The following is a 9,864-nucleotide window of genomic DNA, read 5'->3' as shown; positions in this document are numbered from 1 at the left end:
TGCCAGGATTAGATGTATATTAATTAATTCCTTTACGGTGTTCATGACTCCTATAACTTCTTACATGACATCTACATACGTCCGAGCATACGTCCCAAATGATCGTTGCAAAAATTTCGCCGTATGCGAGAACGACTCCGGTGAACGTGCTGCACGTGCCCTTTTTTCCGAGGAAGAAACGTCTAACGCCGGGACCTTTTTGCCCTCTGGCAACGGAAACGCGGCGGCGCGATTCCTGCTTCTCGACGAGGAGCTTCTTCGGATCGATAAAAAATATCGACGGGCGCATTTTTGTCAGTCTGGACACGTGTTTCGGGAATGTGAGTAATCGCGGCCTGCGCCGCGTTGGTCTCTGTCGTGTGCAGATGCGCTCGTCGGTCCGATCCGTGTACGTGCATCATTATATTTTTCTCGTATCGTCACCGATTTATTATACACGTCGCGATAAACGTATGCCTAATTTGCACATCTTGATATCTGTTTAAAATAAATTGCTTATTCTCCATTTTGTTTTATAATCTTAATTCTCGTAACAAAGATATTATATTATCTTATTTAATATTATTTATATGTTTATAAATTATAATTATTATTTTTTGTTAACATTATGTTATTTAATTATGTTATTAAACTTTACGTCAAATTTTTAAAATATATATAAAATAGAATAGTGTTAAATGTATCTTCCTTGGATGTATCTTCCCTATTTTTTTTATCGTATGAGCATGTTGAATAAACGAATTCTAAATTTTCTTTGACCATTGACAGTAGTCATGCTCATTATCTTAGAAGATAAGTACTTATACCGCTTGTCAGCGACCCCTGTATCCGTGTCATTTAGTATAATCACGGCACAATTACCAGATGCTTATTCTATAATTATATATGATGCAATTCTCGTGACATATCTTGTTAAAACTGAAAATATTTTAACGACTATCTTGTGAGCTACTAAGATTTTAATATTAATATTAATTTGTCTCGTAATATGGAAATAATTTAGCATATACATATATAGATTAAAAAATGTTCCTTTCTCTTTTATAGAGAAATACACAAGCCAATGTATTGCAGTTTGCGAAACATAAAAAATTGTATTGTAATTAAATGTATTTTTTGATGTATTATGTGTATTTTATAAGAGTATATATATATATTCTTTCAAGAAAATGTCAAAAAATATTTTTTTATGTACTTCTGTCTTACAATCACAGTATTTTTCGTATATTCAAATATAATAAGAAAAGAGATAAATACTATATACATAAAGAATATGTTAAAAAATTAATATTTGTTTGAGGATTACTTCTAAAAAATAAATAAATTTGAAAATAGAGAACTATATAAATATAAGTACTCCGAGACTGCAATATGCGTCTGAGGGTTAAAGATACTCCGCGCATTAGTGACGCTAATAATTGCATTTCGCCAATTACGCGTCGCGTCTCGTGACGTAAAGACGCGTTCACTCACGGACCCCGAGGGCCCCCGTATTGCCTCGGGGAATGCCGATCTCCGATGAAAGAGAGAGAAACATGGAAAGAACGATAAGCAGAAAGAGAGGGACCAAGGGCGGGAACGCGGTACACGAAAGCTTCTCCGGCGGCGCGGGGAACGAGAGGGTGGAAACGAGGCTCCAGCTATGGCCGAAAAGGATCGAGAGAGTCCGCCGCAAGGCCCAAGAAGCGGCATACGACCGCCGTATTTCAATATTTTAAACGCACTCCGGGGTATCGTGCATACCACGGCTAAACGTTCAATATTTGAAGCGAGGGAAAGTACTCGAGACGCGCAAGTATTCGGTATTTTCGGATACTCGAAAGCCTATACTCGATCTCTTTCGGAACGTTTGAAGATTCTTCGTTATTTAAAAATGTACATATTAAATAAATTCCTTATCTCTTTCAATTACTGATAAATTTAAAGTAATATCGTGTGTGTGTGTGCTGGAAAACTGATAATCCCGAAGGTCGACTTTGCAAAGAAATGTTTTGTTTTTAAAACTTGTAGTCGAAATAAAGACAAATTTAGAATTAGCGAAAAAGAGGAACAATTTGGGCGAGGATGCGGAGAGGCCGAAAGGGAAACCGCGCGTCGCACGAAAACATATGGAAACAAATGATCCTTCTCGTTTCGGCGCTTGTTCCCCTCGAGAAACAGGTTGTGAGACAGCAGCATCTTCGCCGCATCATCCTCCTATCGCACATGAAGAAAGCCCGGGCGTTTCTTCTCGCCGTCTCTAATTAAATCGGGAAGCCAATGGGAACGTTCCGCGCATAATTCCTCGGATCGCGTAAAGGGCGCGATCGAGGAGCGTGGAAATAATTACGCGCACTCTCCTGATCACGCTTCGGATCCGAAGACGTTCTACCTAACGATTGTGTTGTTAATTTTTTGAGAGAAGATGTCAGGCAGAGGTATAATTGCACGTTTTCGTGATAAATAAGAGAGGGTACTCAATTCTTTTTCAAGCTCTCCCACAAACCCCCCCCTCCACACACACAGTATAATATGTTTTAATAACGTATTCTAGAGATCAATTAAAGCCGAAATTCTTGACACGAGAATATTGCGGTTGAGCTCGATTTGTTCTACATCTGCACTACGTCTCGCAAAGTAACGATTAACAACTGATGTATCTCGGACAGCAAATTTAACAGATTACCGGCGTATATAATATTATACGTGCGATATAATTTGTACGTATAAATTCAGTGAAATATATATGTACTATGAATAAACGGTCGATATATTATGATTTAATTTTACTTTTATTTACTATATTTGTACCGATTACTGATCTTGCCGAGATTTAAATATAATTTTAATGACACATTTCTTTTACAGCAATTTTTGCAATTGAGAGTGCGAGAAGTTATCCTTTATCAGTCAGTTCTTGCGAATAAACGAAAAAAAAAACGATCGGATTAATTTATCGTCGTAGCGGACGTAAGACACAACAATAACGTCCAGGGAATTATTTTAACGATCGTGAAAGTGACGAGAATAGCAGTACTTCCTGCCAAAGCGAACGGTTCACCCCGCACATACTTTAGCTTAATAATCGCGTCTGCCTAACGTTGACCGCCGGTCATTCTTTGTCTCATTGTGGGTCAAACATTCTTTGCGAATGTACATGTCAAACGCGCTCTTATGAAATGAGGTCTATGACATAATACACGGAGTGTTTGTCTGTCAAGGGTTAATAATGGCTTCCTTTATTTTAGATTTATAGTCGGTCTTCGTTTAAAGGATATTTGGTGATAGAGTTTATTTTGTCCAGTTATATATGGCTGTGAATATTCAACATTTTAATCCAGCATCAAGATCATTTCTACTCAAAATTAAATAAAATTTAACTGCACTTATCATTCTGAAAAAACTTAACAAAACAGTTAAATTTTCTTACAATTTTCTTTAAAAAATTCCTTCTAATGTCGACTTTGAATCTGTCAAAAAAATTATTAATACAGATGTTAGGAATCCCATATAATGTAGTAAAACATTGATCGAAAATGTTGATTTCAATCACGTGAGCCATATTATTTGTCAGTCACCTGATCCGAAAATGTCTATCGTGCAAATATATCTAAAGATTACTCTCTCAGGTATGCATATTGTTATCAAAAACGCTACACGAGTACCTTAATATCGCGCAATATTTAGAGTTGTCGAGTCGTCGAGTTATCCACTTCTATACGTTTACGGAGATTGGTATGTGTCGAGAAAGAGATTCCATCTTTATGAACTTAATCAACCTAGAAGTAAGTAATCGCGCTTAAAATAAATTGTCCGGCAAGAAGTATGAGTATATACTAGAACGGGACAGATTGAAGGAAAAGATATGAGGATAGCCAAACGTGTTTCTCAAGTAAGTTTTACTTTTCAGAACAAGATCCCTAGAATGTAGAAATCTGCTATAGAATTCATATCTATTTTTCTAAAGAAGATAATAAAAGTCACATACAAATAACGACATAGATTAAACGGTCAGTTGGAACTTAACATAATTTACTGACATGATTAAATTTTTCTGAACGATAAAAATAATTAAAAAATATTCCTTTAAAAATTATAATTTTATATTACGCCGTATAGAAGTAAGTATATTTAGCAAAGTGTTCAGCAATCGCTTATTACTGGTGTATCTGAAATCATTACAATAATGCTTTTCGCGTCGCTCGAATCTCTTATTAATAGCTGCGAAGCGATTAGAGCAATTCGCTTCGATTCGACAGCGAGACGCGTAATCGCATCGGAGGGAAAAGCGACTTGCCGGAGGCACGCATACGTAAGGATAGCCGCGCGCGCGCGTGTCGGACCTCGGCTCTCGATCTTAATGAAACAATGGTGGTGGCCGTGCGCGGGGACGGGAAGGGAAGAGAGGGAGAAAGGGGGGAGAGGGCTGGGGGAGACCTCGGTGCTAACTGGAGTCCCTCGCGGTCAATGAATCTGCTGGCCTTTTCCCATGCTCGCGGGGACCACGAGAGTGCCCCGGCAGCGCCGCGACTCTCTTCGGGTCCAGCCGATTTTATTAGTCTCTGACTCATTCTGCCTCTGGGACAGGCGTTTCTGTCTGTCGTTTCTCCCCCTCCCCCCTCTCTTTCTCTCTCTCTCTTTTTCTCTCTTTCTTTCCCTTTTTCTCTCTGCGCACCGTCTCGTCTTGCGTATGAGCGCATGAGCACTTCTTTTTCGTTTCTTTCTTTCTTTCTCCATTCCGTTTTTTTTTTATTCGTCGCTGTCCGACGGAAGCCGCGAATAAACGATATCAAACGTTTCGTCCGCCGCCAAACGCGTCCGCACACTTGGCACAGAAATATCGCAGGCCTTGAGTCATGGATGTGACATAAATGCTGGATACGCGACCGCCGGGCTATCGAGCTAGGTTGCCCAAAATAGGCCGCTATCTCAGACTCGGACGAAAGGCTTTAGGCGAGGAGAATGATTATGGGAATCATTTTAATATGCAGTAAATACAAAAATAAGGAACATAACTATAGTGTATGTATGAGATTATTCTTCTTATAAAAAATTCGGTTGTTAATTTTCAATGTCTACCTTAATCCTCAATTATTTCATTTATATTTATCTCGTCAATTATTTATACGTCAAAGTTAATACATTGATTCAATTCTTAATTACACGTGCTACATGATTACGAGATCGTGGCGTCGATTTGAGGAGATTCTCAGGAAAAATCACGAGACACGCCGGAACAAAGAGCGACGGAAAGTATCCGCGGGGTGACGGTTCATTTGTCGAGACAACGACGTCGCGTCTGTCCGTTTATTTTCCCCCGTGCCTCGCGGGTGGACCACGAGCTTTGCTTTTCCCATCGCGAGGTTTGTTTTTCCCTTTTTCGTCTCGCATCTGACCGTCTGTTCATCTTTCGCAGCTTTCAACTTCCTTCGGTCCAGCTTAAGAAGTCTGCTCGCTTTCTCTTACTCCCTCGCTCTTTTTCTCCGTCTCGCTTTCCTTCTCTTTCTCTATTTTCGTCTTCGTCACGGCACGACAGAACCGAGAAGAGTCTTAAGGGTGGCGTTAACGAGGCGGCGAGACTTTCACACGGCCGCTCGCGTCGCCGAGGCAAACAGGTCCGTTTAGCTCCAGTTGCTGGGCCGAGCCCTCCTATTTATGCGAGTTACGTCAGGCCGCGTCATCGTAAACTTCCTCGCTATCGATGCGTCGGCGCGATATCATATCGGTAAACGTCTCCGCGTACAATGAGCAACTGTTGTCAGTCACCGGAAAGTCGGCGGAAGTTCATTCCAAGCTCGCGGCGCGCTTCTCGCATAACTTTGTCTGAACTCAGCTCGACAACGGTATTTCTTTTTTTGCAGCCTTTATATCGTCAAAATTAGTAACATCTTTAATTCTTTGATTCAATTTTCTATTATTTTATGAGACTAATATTGTTAATATTGACTGTCATTGTTTTTACCAATTAAAGTATTATAAAAAATGAATTATTATATATTTTTTATGCGTTATATATATATATATATTTTTTTTTTCTTATTGATATCTTCTTCTGGAAAAAACTGTTGATATTTTCTATCTTTTCTAAAAAATGTTTATATCATTTTATACACTATATTAAATCTTACTAATATTTTATGTGAAAGAGATATACTGTGGAATAACTTACTTGATTACATTAAAAAATTGATTTCAACAACTTTATGACTATTTTTGCATTTATATTAAATATATATTAAATAATGGAAAGACGAGACTCCTAGAGATATCATTGCCACCTTTGACTAGAGAGGATACGGCCTTAGAGGCGTTCAGGCATAATCCCACGGATGGTAGGTTCGCACCACCGGCCCCGCTCGACCGAGTGCGTGAACCAAATGTCCGAACCTAGGCTGCGGTTCCTCTCGTACTGCGAGCAGGATTACTATCGCAATGACTGGTCATCAGTATAGGGTAAAACTAACCTGTCTCACGACGGTCTACACGAAAGAATTATTACGGTGTTATATATGTATTTCGAGATACATTGCATCTATCGTTGAGAATATGAAAATAAAGACATCGGTATCTTTATATCACGAGAACACTATCGATCGATAGCACCGAAGTACTGACGTATCCACGATCATAGGTGCATCTTCGAACACAAGAACGAAAATAAAAAGAACCGTGGAGGGAACCAACGAGGGATATGAGTGAAGAGAAGGCGCGCCCGCGGGAATTGCCGAAGAGACGTGCGTGGAGAGGTATGGTCGACGGATGAAAGGGCGGCGGTGGGGCCGGCCGAGGGGGAGACCGAAAGTGTAGGGGGCCCGGTTGGTCCCAAACGCGCCGCCACCACCGCCGCGTTCGTTGCGGCCGAAACGAACTGGCGTATAGCCATCAGGAGGCGAAACACGCGAATCTCTCGCCTCCTTCTCTCTCGCCTCATCGGCGATATCTCTGCCCTATTTCGAACGATGGAAAGACTCTTGTGCGGAGAAAGAGAGAGAGAGAGAGAGAGAGAGAGAGAGAGAGAGAGAGAAAGAGAGAAAAAGAAAATCCGGAGAACCTTGGCCGAGACGTGGGAATAGCATCGTGATTGATTTGAGTTCGACCGAGTATATACTCGGTGATCATGAGTACATATTCAACACCAAGTCGATGAGGGCTTGTTATCGTTGATGATATTTGATAATTATCGAGAATGTCTTTCTCTGCAAAGAGATAAAATTCTGAAAAATTACGGTTAGGAATGCAGCCAGATAAACCTGTACCTGGCGGTATTAGACGCTAAATGCCTCCCTTCCCCCTTACCCTAATTCACACATCCATCACACCTACTATTGTACCCTAATTTACACATTCTACGCAATACATGCATTCTTGTTCTTTTTAAAATATGAGTGGAATTTATTACTCGTTAGAAGTTGTATTTAAACTAATGAATATTATATGCATCAATATTAACATAAAGAATATTTTGCTTCCTATGTGTTTTTTATATGCCCTCGTTTCCAAACTTTTGTAATTATTCGGATTTAGGAGAGATTTAATACAAACAGATGCGTTAAGTTTCGGTAATTGTCTCGAAAAAGTGCTTACGCTAGAAGATTCTGCTTTAATGCTTAGTTTTGTAGACACGCACAGACAGGTTTATTCGTACAATATATTAATAATGAATTCAAAATGCATGTTTCGAGTTTTTACCATTTAACAGGGCAAAGACGTGACTTCGTTGAGAATTCGGCGCAGCCATAATCGCGGAATAACACGCGGAAATATTTTCATCCGAGAGCACTATACCATTTTCTTTCTCTCTCTCTCTCTTTCTCTCCTCGAAAAACGTACTCTGTTCCCTACTCTACCCTAGAATCCCGAAATCCGACCTGGGCAGTTTCGGCGGCCGGCTCTTTCTCCTCCCGTATAGCGCGCCCGACTCTCCGCATCCCTTAGGAGCAAAAAGGCCCTCGATATATTCTTTGATCCTCGACGAAGGAGCCGTTTCCTTTCTTCTCTCTGGTTATCCGTTTCGTACGGTGCCTCGGAAGGAAGGACCTCCCTGGACTTCGTCGACTCCGCGGAGGTCCCGTTCTTCTTTCTCCTTCCCTCCTGGCCTTCTTATTCTTTTTCTTTCATTCTCTCTCTTTCTCTTCTTCTCTTCTTCCTTCTCGTGCTCTTGCGCGCCAGTCAAAGGTTCCAGACGAGGGCCCGATCGGAGAAAGAAGGAGAGAAAGGTATAGAGAAAGGAAGGCAGAGAGAAAGAGAGAAAGAAGGAGGCAGAGACGGGAGGAGTCGGGAGAAAAGCAGGAGGAGGAGGAGCCGGAGGTCTGGAGAGGACAAGGTCTCCTTTTACTCTCCTCCCGGGACTCGGTCGGTACCTTTCCACGGTGCGTGTGCGTACGCATATGTGTATTTCTGTGTGAAACACATATACGAGACATATGTGGAGAGACGGATGCGCGATAGAATGAAAGAGAGAAAGAGAGAAAGATCCCGTGCGCTACACACTACACAACGTCGTCGTGCAAACCCCATGGGCCCGTAAAACCGCATTCCAAGGCGGCTCCATGGATGTGGCCCACGATGGCGTTACAGGCGGCCGGCGGCGGGGGGAGGAAGAAGAAGAGGAAGACGAAGAAGAAGAAGGAGAAGAAAAGGCTGAGAGATCGGTCTGGAAAGTGCAGAAGAGAGACGGAGGGAAAGATGGAGAAAGAAAGAGAGGGAGCGCTCGGGAATAACTCGATAAAGCGAAGGACTCCTTCTAATTAAAATGAGTTCCGCCGCGGGTCCTCGTGTACGTCTCTCGCCGCGTTCTTATTACGTCGCGAACTTTTACTCTTCTCCTACTTCTCCTTCCTCCTCCTCCTTCTCCTGCCCAGTCTGATTCTTCTATACCGCCGCGACGCGCACGCACCTCTGCAGGTTCGAGATGCGTTTTGTCTTCCTGGATCGGTCGCCAATATGTTTTTGCGCGTAAATCGCGATTGAAATGCGCCGCTACGTGATCGGGTCTGGGTGGCGGATGAGAGCGAAGAGGGTCCGATGGGTCATAATTTTTGGAGAACTAGGGGATTACGGGGGCTAAATGTGGCCGGATGATGGATGGCACGGGTAGGGCATTTAATCCCCCATTGATTGTAATGTGCGTATGCGTTTGAGCATGTTGGAACGTTTCTCCAAATATAATAGTTAAAGTTAAGTGAGATTTAAAAAGAAGCAAAATTCAGAATGATTAGATACAGAATTGATGAGAGATGTAGAACTCTCACGTGAGATCCTTACGTCTGTTTTCATTTTTACTAAATTATGTACAAAAAAATTAAACTATTTTGTAGATGACAAATAAAAAAAAACTTTAACGTAACTACTTTAGCGTAATCAATAATAATGCACAATAGATTAATAAATCTGGAAACTATATATATAAACCAGTATTGCACTTAAAGATCTATTTTTATTTTTTAATGTAATCTTTCGACTTCAGTTTGCATTTTCTGATTGTTTGATCTCTCCTTTTGAGTTAAGCATTTCAAAATTAAATAGTATAATAATATCGTGGAAAGGAATGTGTCTTCGACAATAGTGGACAAATAGGTTCGCGTGACAGCTCAGTAATCCATCATTTTTCTTAATAGTCATACTACTTTCGCTGGAACTAATGGAAGTGATGCGACATTTTGTGCCACTGTCGCAAGGATATATTTTCTAGGTAAGTAAATCTGTTTTGCGAGTCTTTAAAAAACCATTCTCTGTGTCAACAAATAGGAATCTTCATCCGTACCAAGCCTGTTTCTCGGAATTTTATTACACGTTTTAAAAAAGTTGAGAACCATCGGCACATCGCCTCAAACAGGTAGAATAAATGATCGCGCGAATACTACTCCTCGGCGATCGCGCTCCAAA

The 9,864-nt window shown here is 41.1% G+C and overlaps 1 long non-coding RNA gene across 1 annotated transcript in view; it reads left to right on the top strand.

Annotated features, from left to right (window-relative positions):
* The first annotated feature begins 9,602 nt into the window (after positions 1–9,602).
* The window catches only part of LOC143905251 (uncharacterized), a 53,080-nt gene continuing 52,818 nt past the window's right edge, over positions 9,603–9,864 (top strand). Inside the window, exon 1 of the long non-coding RNA XR_013259148.1 lies at positions 9,603–9,670. This is a non-coding gene — a long non-coding RNA (uncharacterized LOC143905251). The remainder of the gene's footprint in view (positions 9,671–9,864) is intronic.

Source organism: Temnothorax americanus, unplaced genomic scaffold, assembly GCF_048541705.1.
Source record: "Temnothorax americanus isolate GAGA-0224 unplaced genomic scaffold, ASM4854170v1 Scaffold6, whole genome shotgun sequence".
Lineage (NCBI taxonomy): Eukaryota > Metazoa > Arthropoda > Insecta > Hymenoptera > Formicidae > Temnothorax > Temnothorax americanus.
The sequence above is the reverse complement of the archived record's forward strand: the minus strand, read 5'-3'. Positions and strand labels throughout refer to the sequence as shown.